Source organism: Gorilla gorilla, chromosome 23, assembly GCF_029281585.2.
Source record: "Gorilla gorilla gorilla isolate KB3781 chromosome 23, NHGRI_mGorGor1-v2.1_pri, whole genome shotgun sequence".
NCBI classification, from domain to species: domain Eukaryota; kingdom Metazoa; phylum Chordata; class Mammalia; order Primates; family Hominidae; genus Gorilla; species Gorilla gorilla.
In genome coordinates, this window is record NC_086018.1 from 6,287,941 (window position 1) to 6,298,246 (window position 10,306).

Consider the following 10,306-nt stretch of genomic DNA (forward strand, 5'->3'; position numbering starts at 1 on the left):
GACGGTACGCCGCGCGCACACACCCACCGCTCGCCGGCCGCCACGTCCCAACCCGCCAGGACGCCGGGCCCGGCGGGATCCTCCCCCGACTCGGAAGGGGGAGGCGCTGGCCACAGTAGGCGACGAGCCGCGCTCGGCCACCACAGCGGTGGCCGGCGGAACCCTCGCTCTCCCCCCACAACCCCGTCGAGGGGGAGGCAGAGGAGGGTCCTCTGCGAGCGAGTCGCTACGGCAGCGCTACTATAACAGAGGCAGAGACAGAGGCGGCAGTCCGGGGGATCCGGTACCCCAAGGCACAACTCTCGGATCGCTAGAGAAGGCTTTCTCACCGAGGGTGGGTCACACTCCCCAACTGCCAGCCACCCCTCCTCGGGCCCGCAGAGGCGCCGAGGGACGCCTGGGGAAGTGAGGGGGCCTGCGGTACGAGGAAACACCTGCATGCGGCCACCTTGAGCGTTCGCGGTCAGGGCGGGGGCTCGGCCGGTGCGCGCGTGCGCGCAACCCCATGAGGCCCCCCCAGTCCCCCCACCTCCTTCCTTCCGAGGCAAAGCACCTCTGAAGTCAACCCACACAAAACCGGTCGGAGGCGGAACGGCAGCCCCTCGGCGGCCAGCCGGCGCACGCGTCACCGGCCCGAACCCACCGCGATCGCTCACACGGCCCGCGCGCACCCGCCAAAGGGGAGCACGGGACGTGCACTCGCCGGACCAGGCGGGCGCCCTTCCCCGCGTGGGAGGGGCGCATCTCGTCTCACTCAACCGCCTCGAACCCCACACCTACGAGCTCCCTCAGGACCCACGCGCGGACACCGCGGTGGCGACCGGAGGAGGGGGGGCGCTGGGGGCGGGAACGACACACCACCGCTCGGCCTCGGGCACCTGAGGGACAACCCGGAGCGCTCCAGGAGCACCGCAAGGGCCCAGGCGGAGCCGACGCTCGAGCTAACCCCCGGAGAGGGCAGCACGACGGGCCGGCGGGACGGCACCCCCACCGCCGCGGAGGGGGCCCGCCCGCAAGTCGACAACCACGGGAGGCGACAGCGAGGGCTGTCTGCCGCGTCAGAGGACCCCGCCGACCCGTCCCGCGACGCACAAGGCAGCGGGCGGGACGCCGAGGTCGGGCCGGGTTCCGCACCCCACGCCTTCCCACACACACCACCCGCAGGCGGGGAGAGGAGAGACGAGGGGCTCCCGCGGGGCGGAGCGAGAAGAACGGACCCGTTCGCCACGAACATCCGCCCCTCGCCCGGCGCGGCTCGGACCCGGCCCGGGAGAGCATGACGTCACCACATCGATCGCGAAGAGCCCCCCGGGAGCGGAGGTCGGCCATCCGGCCGGCCGGCCAGCCAGACCAGCCGATCGGCCCCGGCCAACTCCCCACCCCGGGGAAGGGGCGGCGGACAACCCAGCGGAGACGAGAACGCCTGACACGCACGGCACGGAGCCAGCGGGGTGGGGTTGTCGCAGCCGCCCGGGCGCCCGCAGCGGAGAGCGCACGGGGGCAGGGTGGCCCCCGCCGCCTTCCCCGCCGCCCCCCGGGTGGGTCAGAGACCCGGACCCGGGCCGGCACCGGGAGTCGGGACGCTCGGACGCGCGAGAGAACCGCAGGCCCGCGGGCCCCAGCAGGCGGCTCAAGCAGGAGCACGGCCGGCTAGCCGGGTCACCGGTAGGCCAGAGCCCCGCACGCATCCGGAGGCCCAACCTCTCCAGCGACAGATCGCCAGAGGACAGCGTGTCAGCAATAACTCGGTGGCCCAAAATGCCGACTCGGAGTGAGGGATATACCTCCCCCGGGGCCGGGAGGTCGAGTCACCGACCACACCGCCGGCCCACGAAACGCGCGACACGGACACCTGTCCCCAAAAACGCCACCATCGCGGCCACACACGGAGCGCCCGGGGCCCTCTGGTCAACCCCAGGACACACGCGGGAGCAGCGCCGGGCCAGGGACGCCCTCCCGGCCGCCCGTGCCACACGCAGGGGGCCGGCCCGTGTCTCCAGAGCGGGACCCGGAAGCATTTTCGGCCGGCCCCTCCTACGACCGGGACACACGAGGGACCGAAGGCCGGCCAGGCGCGACCTCTCGGGCCGCACGCGCACTCAGGGAGCGCTCTCCGACTCCGCACGGGGACTCGCCAGAAAGGATCGCGGCAGAGGGACGGCGGCCCGGCCCGGGGACCGATCCCCGGCACCCCACGGGGACTCGTCGGAAACGAATTCGGCCACCGCCTCAGACGGCCAGGATGAGCGCGGACGGACCCGCGACCGGGCCGGGAAGGGCGTCCCCAGCCTCCCTCGCCACGCGCTGCGGGTCCCCGCGGGTCGCGGCTCGGGCCTCGGGAGCTGTGGCACTCTGGTCGACCAGCCCGGGCAGCCCCACGCCCGGCTCGGGCCCAGAAGCGCAGCGACAGCCTCTCCCCCACATAAACCTGCACGCCAGAGCTCTGACTCACAAGCGACGCGCCACAGCTCTGGCGCCACCGGGCCAGCCGGGCTGACGACCGCGACCGCGGGCTTTCCGGAGCTCTGCCTAGCTCACAGCGGGGACGGTCCCCTCCCTCGGCAGCTGCCACCGCAGCTCCGGAAGCCGAGAGCACGATCTAAAAGCGGCCGCCAGATGGAGCCCGACGACCGCCGCGAACGTCAGCGAGACAGATCCGGATGGCAGGGCGGCCCGGGGACCGCAAAAGCGAAACCGTGAGCCGAGAAGCTCTTCCCGAGGCCAAAAACGCAGCCCCTCTACCCCAACCCCACACAAACGGTACCCAAAACGGGTCTCTGCCTCGACCGCGACAGAGTCAGAAGACAACCCACGGCGTGTGGGTGTTTGGAGATGCATCTCGGAAGCAGGGAGGGAGGGAGGGAGGGAGGGAGAAAGAACACACAAGGACTCGGTCGCCGGTCGCTGCAGACACACGGAGAGGCAGAATGCGTAGGCTCTTCCAGAATCCACACAGAGACAGACAGAGGGAGAGAAAGAGGGAGGGACGGGGGGAATGGGGCAAAGAGACAGACGGCGAAAGGGAAGGAGGGAGGGAAGGGAGCAGGGAGGGAGGGAGGAAGAAAATGGAGAAAAGAGAGACCGTTTAAAAAACGTAGATACGCAAAGAAAACTTTTGAAACAGTCCATTTTTAAAAGACAGACGGAAAGGAAAGACACATGAAAAAGAGAGAAAGAATGAGGAAAGAAACGAAGGAAAAAAGGGAAAAAGAAACAGAGAGGAAAGAAAAAAGAAGGAAAGACAGGGAACGAAAGAGAAATAAAGCACGAAAGAAAAAAGAACAGAAAGAGAGAAAGAAGGAAAGGAAGAGAGGAAGAAACGCCTAAAGAAGGAGAGAAACGAAGAAAGGAAGGAAGAAAAACATAAAAGAGAGGAAGAAAGAAAACAGAGACAAATACGTACACTCGTTCATTTAGAAACATAAATACAACACTTTTCATACGTAAGCATACACGTATTTGTCGGCGATCGCTTCTTTATAGAGCGACGTGTATTTATTTATGTGAAATAAACACCTGCATCTATCACATAGAGGTATGTTTCTACATAATCGATGCGTATTTACTATACACAAGCGTATTCAACGTAAAGATACACATTTTCGTTTACATATAAATGTATACAAACGTTTACGTCGATAACTATAAGCGAACACATGGAAACGAAAGAAACAGAAAAACGAAACGAATCAACAGGCCGGGCACGGTGACCCACGCCTGTCATCCCAGCACTTTGAGAGGCCGAGGTGGGCGCATCACATGAGGTCGGGAGTTGGAGACCAGCCTGACCCACATGGAGAGACACGGTGTGCCTACTAAAAATACAAACATCAGCCAAGCCAGGCGTGGGGGTGCCTCCCTGTAATCCCCGCTAATCAGGAGGCTGAGGCGGGAGAAGCGCTCGAACCCAGGAGGCAGAAGGTGCGGTGAGCCAAGATCGCGCCATGGCACTCTAGCCGTGGAAACAAGAGTGAAACTCTGTCTCAAAAGGACGAAACAGAAAGAAACAGAGAAAGAAAGAAAGAAAGAAAGAAAGAAAGAAAGAAAGAAAGAAAGAAGAAAGAAAGAATGAATGAATGAAAAGAAAGAAAGAAAGAAAAAGAAAAGAAAGCAAGCAAGCAAGAAAGAAAAGAAAGCAAGAAAGAAAGCACGAAAGCAAGCAAGCAAGAAAGCAAGAAAACAAGGAAGCAAGAAAGCAAGCAAGAAAGAAACAAAAGAAAGAAAGAAAGCAAGAAAACAGGAAAGCACGAAAGCAAGCAAGCAAGCAAGTAAGCAAGCGAGAGAGAGAGAGAGAGAGAGAGAGAGAGAGAGAGAGGCTGGGCGCGGCGGCTCACGCCTGTCATCCCAGCACTTTGGGAGGCCAAGGCAGGCGGATCACCTGAGGTTCGGAGTTGGAGACCAGCCTGACCAACATGGAAAAACACCGTCTCTACTAAAAGTACAAACATCAGCCAGGCACGCTGGCCCATGCCTATAATCCCAGCTAATCAGGAGGCTGAGCCAGGAGAATCGCTTGAACCTGGGAGGCGGAGGGTGCGGTGGGCCGAGATCGCGCCATTGCCCTCTAGCCTGGGCAACAGGAGTGAAACTCTGTCTCAAAAAAAAAAAAAAAAAAGGAAGAAGAAGAAAAAAAAGAGAAAGTAATAAAGAAAGAAAGAAAAGGCAAGGCCAGGCAAGTCCAGGCAAGGCAAATCTACCTGCTTTCACTACATCTGGGGAGAATCAGGAAAGTCCCCAACAACAACAAGGCCTAAAGTGGAGCTGCCATCTGTAAAACCCGAGCGGAAGCGTCCATGCGGGTTAAAGACACGAAGAAAGACAAGGAAACCATTGACCAAGGAGAAGAACAATCTGGCCCAGCCAGGGTCTGTCTCCTGAGGTGGTCTGGGCAACCAGGGAATGGGACGGAGGGAGGGCGGGCCTCCGAGACTCCGTCTCGAAACATAAATCATCATGATAAAATAAAATTAAGTTAAAAAAGGAAATCACGCATGATTCCTAACGTGTCTGATGCCTGGAAAGGCGAGAGGCGTATGTGTACGTCACGGTGGGGTTGTTTTCTTCTTTTTTTTTTTTCTTTTTTTTCTTTTTTCCTGGAAACTCACTTTTTAATTATTTTGTTGCATTTCATTTTTGTTTTCATTTTGTTTTCAATTCCAGCGTCGCAAGCATGGCAATTCTCCGTCTCTACTAAGGTGCGAATTTTAGCGGGGCATTTTGGCGGGTGACTGTAATCCCAGCCACTCAGGAGGATGAGGGTGGAGAATCACTTCAACCCGGGAGGCATTTACTGCAGTGATCCGAGAGTTCACCAGTGCATTCCATCCTTGGTGGCTGAGTGAGAATCCGTCTTAAAAAAAAAAAAAAAAGAAAAGACACAAGAAAGGATAGACCAAAATACTCCATTGTTTCTGGATGTTTCCCCAGAAGACCCCAAACCCCCTGACTCAGGTCAAGAAGATGGTGTTTTATTTTACTTCTCTCTCTCTTTCTCCCCTAACTTTTGTTTTTGAAGCATACATGTGAAACATTGTTTCATAGGTAAACTTCTGAGTAGGGGGTTCAGTGTGCAGGTGATTTCATCACCCGGATTCTCAGCGCAGTGCCCGACAGTTTTTGTGTTTTGCTCGTTTTGCTTTGTCCTGAAGCTGTCTGTCCTTCCACACCTCCTCCCTCATGTAGTCTCCTGCGTCTCTCGTCCCCCTACTTCTTCCCATGCATTCTCATTATTTATTTCCCACTTATGGGTGAGAACACGCGGTATTTAGATGATTGTTGCTTTCATCTTCCGTGGTGGTGATGAAAGAAACATGACACTACATCGAGCCTTAGGACGCTCCCTTCCATCCCCACCTTACACCCCCTCCCCACACACACCGTCTTTCCTGCACCCCCTCCTGAAACCCAACAAACGAAGAAAGACAGAAATTAAAGTAAGGGTTCAGCCACCAAGGCGGTGGAGGGGGAGAATCTCAAAGGGTGAGCAAGCGATGGGGGTCGGGGGATGTCATGGCCTAGGTAGCAAAAATAGGGGACCGACTTTCCAGCCCCCCACACACTCCCTAATCCTCAGCCATCACTTTGGAGTTCATCCAAGGAAGGCTGGTCTCAGGGACTACAGACCTAACCTCTCTGGGTTTCTATAGGATAAGATGTTACGGCCGACGCGGGGCTCACCCCTTTAATCTCAGCACTTTGGGTGGCCAAGTTGGGTGGTACGCCTCAGGTTGGGTGTTCTAGACCAGGCTGACCATTAAGGAGCTACCTAGTCTCTATGAAAAAAAAAAAAAGTTAGCCAGGCCTGGCGGTGTTTGCCTGTGATTTCAGCTACTCGAAAGGCTGAAGACTGGAAAATCGCTTGAATACAGGCGGCAGAGGTTGCGGTGAGCTTAGGTCACGCCACTGAACTCCAGCCTGGGAAATAAGAGAGAAACTCCACTTGGAATAAAAAAAAAAAAGAAAAGGAAAGAATATGTTATGAAGTAGTTTATATCAATCGGCTCTCACTGTACCTTGAGAGATTCCAAAAATCGCTACTTAATGACAGAAGAAAACACCAGCTAACAGGTTTTCGGGAAAATACACATCTTCCTAAAATTGGTAAAATCTACTTCAACTGAAAAGAGATAAGTAAAGGAAAAACTACAAAAAAAAAAAAACATAAAAGCAAACACAGACCAAGGCATCGCTTGTGGAAATATTATGTTAGCAAATTGTCACTTTTTAGAAAGCGTTTCTTTGTTGGGCAAATACCAATAAGGCCCAGGGAAGATCTGTGAAATGTGGCAGTGTGCACCATTTTGAGGGCTGAAATCCGTCTGGGTCTCTCCTTTCATCACAGCCATTTTTTTTGGGCGGGCGGATACCTGGAGTTCATGAGTTCAAGAGCAGTCTGGGCAACATAGCAAAATTCTGACTACTAAAAAGGTAAATGTTAGCTGGGTATGGTGTCACACAGAATTATGTTCCAAGAGGAAGCATCACAGATACCCGTGGTCTCCACTCAAGAAATGAAATGAGTTTACAAGTTTTTAGTGTCATTGCTGCCTCGAAAGGCGAGAGGCATATGTTTGTGTCACTGTGGATTTCTATTTTTTCTTGGAAACTCACTTATTTTTAATTACTTTTTTTTTTTTTAGATGGAGTCTGACTTTGTCACCCAAGCTGGAGTCCGGTGGCATGATCTGGGCTGACTGCAATCTCCACCTCCCGGCTTCAACAGATTCTCCTACCTCAGCATATCGAGTAGCTTGGACTAGAGGTGCGTGCCACCACACCTGGCTAATTTTTGTATTCTTCGTACAGACAGGGTTTGACTATGTTGGCCAGGCTGGTCTCAAACTCCTGACCTCATAATCCTCCCACCTACACCTAGCAAAGTGCTGAGATGACAGGAGTGACCCACCGCACCCAGCCTACTGGTTTATTTTTAAAAATAGCAATTTGGGTCGGGCGCAGTGTGTCTCGCCTCTCTATATCAACCAACATTCTTTCTCGAGTCTGATGACCTGGGACCTCCCTGCACTTTGGGAGGCCGAGGCCACCGGATTCCTGGAAGTTGGAGTTCAAGACCAGCCTGGGCAACATGGTGAAACCCTGTCTTTACTAAAAAGGTAAAAGTTAGCTGGGTATGGTGGCACGTGCCTGTTATCCCAGCTACTCAAGAGGCTAAGGCAAGAGAATCGTTGGAACCTGGGAGGCGGAGGTTGCAGTGGCCCGATACTGCGCCATGGCCTGACCAACAGAACAAGACTCCATCTCAAAGAAATTAATAAATACGTTAGTTAATCGAAAAGTATAAAAACAAAACTGCAAGGACATGGCGGGAATGCACGGGAATGCTTCTCTCATTCCTAAAGATCAGAGCAGAAACACAGTACGATCAGGTTGAGATACAGGCCATTCTGAATCTCTTCTCACTGTGCTCAACTGACACCAAAGAAGGGCAAGTTTCCATGCTGCCCGTTCATCATCACCGCTCTCGTCAAGTATAATTGTGGAGTCATGACTACACACAGATCTCTCAACCCACCAACTGCGTCCTTACTTTTATGAGTGCAGTTGAAAGAATAAACAGGGCATTTAGCGAAGTAATCATCATATGTTCTTTGGTCTCCCATGTCTCTCATGACACCAATCAAATTCGTGGTCCACTTTTTCCCCACCCTTCGAACATCCACAGAGCACCAAAATAAAAGAGCAGTGAATGCATTTTACGCGACAAGGAGGAAAAACAACAAAGTGAAAGTCACAGAGGCTTGTGATACACAGGGAGATACAGAATAAGGAGACTTTTCCAAAATCCACACAAAGACAGACAAACAGAGGGATGGAAAGAAACAAATGAAGAAAAGATAGAAAGAGTAAGGAAGATCAAGAAAAAAATAGACAGAGATGTAAAGGGAAGAAAGATGAAAAAGAAAACCTAAAGACATAGAAACAGAAAAAAAAAGAATGAGAAATGAGAGAAAAAAGGGAGGAAGAAAAAGAGAGAGAAGAAAAAGAAAAGATAGAAAGAAAGAGAAAGAAAAAAGAGAAAAAATGAAGGAAACAAAAGAGAGGGCAGGGCATCATGGCTCACACCTATAATCCCAGCACTTTGGGAGGCTGAGGTGGAAAAATTGCTGGGGCCCAGGACTTTGAGACTAGCCCTGGCAACGCAGTGAGACCCCGTCTCTACTGAAAAAGAAAAGAAAAGAAAAAAATCCGCGCATCGTGATGGCAGGCGCCTGTGGTCCCAGATCCTTTGGAGCCTGAGGTGAGAGCATCGCTTGGTATCGGGAGGTGGAGGCTGCAGCGGGCCTTGGTCAGACAAATGCTCTGCAGTCTGTTTCCCAGGCCGTCTTGACCTCCCGAGCTCTAGCGAACTGCCCTCCTCAGCCTCCGAAATTGCAGCCGCCACAACCAACGGTCCTGAAGGTGTCATTGACAGATTTTAGTATGCAGGGTGTTTCGCCATATTGCGAATTTGAACCCAGGAATTTGAAGCTGCAGTGACCCAAAGCCGCGCCACTGTACTGCACTCTGGGTGATAGAGCAAGACTCCATCTCTAAATAATTACATAAATAATAAAAACAATAACAATAATGACAAACAGTAATAAAAAGAAATAATGACAAACAGCAATAATAATAAATAAACTCGTGGGAGTGAAAAAATATAAAAGGTAATTTAGATCACAGTTAATTGCAGTTTATTTCAAGGAATTTTTTTCTTTAACCTGTCTCTCTTACCTTCTGAAACACTCAGACTGGAGGGCAATGGCATGATCACGGCTCACTTCAGCTTCGACATCACAGAATTAAGTGACTCCTGTAGTCTTAGCCACTTGGAAGGCTGAGATAGGAAGATCACCTGAGGGAGGCCTGGAATGTCGAGGCGGCGGTAAGCCGAGATTGCATTCTTACACTCCAACCTGCCTCAAAAATTATAAATAAATAAAAGGTAAATGTAAAACAACAGTAACTTCAGTGTGTACAAAGAGGAGCAAGAAAAATAAAAGAAAGACAAAACGAAGAGAAACTGAAAGTACTGTGGAAACAGTTGGAGAGGAAGAAACAAAGCAAGGAAAAAGCGACACCTAGTGAATGTGGGTGGTACTGCTGCTGACCAAAGTTCAAGGTAGTTCTAAGGTCTACCTTAGAAATCCCAAGTTGACGGTCAAGTCCAACGCTTGCCGCGGACATCAGGTGGGCACGGCGACCCGAGACCTGAGGACTGGGGCCTTAGGCCCTGGTCCCTGGTCTTCCAGACAGAGAAGCCCGTGGCCGTGTCAACCGGAAGTTGCTTGCTTCCGCAGTCGGTTGGTTCGCTGGCTGATCGGGAAGCCAAATGCCAGCATCTAATCGACAGGGTCCACCCTAAAGACCAAATATGGTGCTTGCGGAGGGAAGCGATCAGAAGAAGTTGGAACCTTATCACACAGAACCGGCCCAGGTTTGAGGCCGTCTAACTTGGCAGACCTGCCAGCCATTTCCCCGCAGTCCGCTGGTTGACCCGGGCAGCGGAGACGAGTAAAGACACAAGGGTAGTGACTAGCTAGTCTTTCATCCCAGCACCCCTGGGGTGGAGAGAGGGACTGTGACCCCAAAAGCCACCCACGGGCATCGCTCGAACACTACTCAGGGACTGCAGGGGCAAAACCTCTGACACCCGCGCCTCAGCCATTCGCACGAGGCTCGAAGAATCCGGTCCCAACTCGTGGAGGAATTCCCAGTGGGGTTGGAGAAGGAAGCTCAATCAGAGAGGTGGAACATCGAGCAGGGGCGCCAACCCTACCTCGCAACCCCCAGCGCTGCATCTTGG

At 53.5% G+C, this 10,306-nt stretch overlaps 1 long non-coding RNA gene across 2 annotated transcripts in view; it reads right to left on the reverse strand.

Annotated features, from left to right (window-relative positions):
• LOC129529425 (uncharacterized) overlaps positions 1-9,781 on the reverse strand; it is a 24,684-nt gene extending 14,903 nt beyond the window's left edge. Inside the window, exons 1-2 of one of the 2 annotated variants that reach the window (XR_010133193.1) lie at positions 9,640-9,781; positions 9,235-9,416 (exon numbers count right to left, since the gene is read on the reverse strand). This is a non-coding gene — a long non-coding RNA (uncharacterized lncRNA). Of the gene's footprint in view, positions 1-9,234 lie in introns of both variants that reach the window. The other variant, XR_010133192.1, reaches the window with a different exon arrangement.
• Between the last annotated feature and the right edge of the window lie 525 nt (positions 9,782-10,306).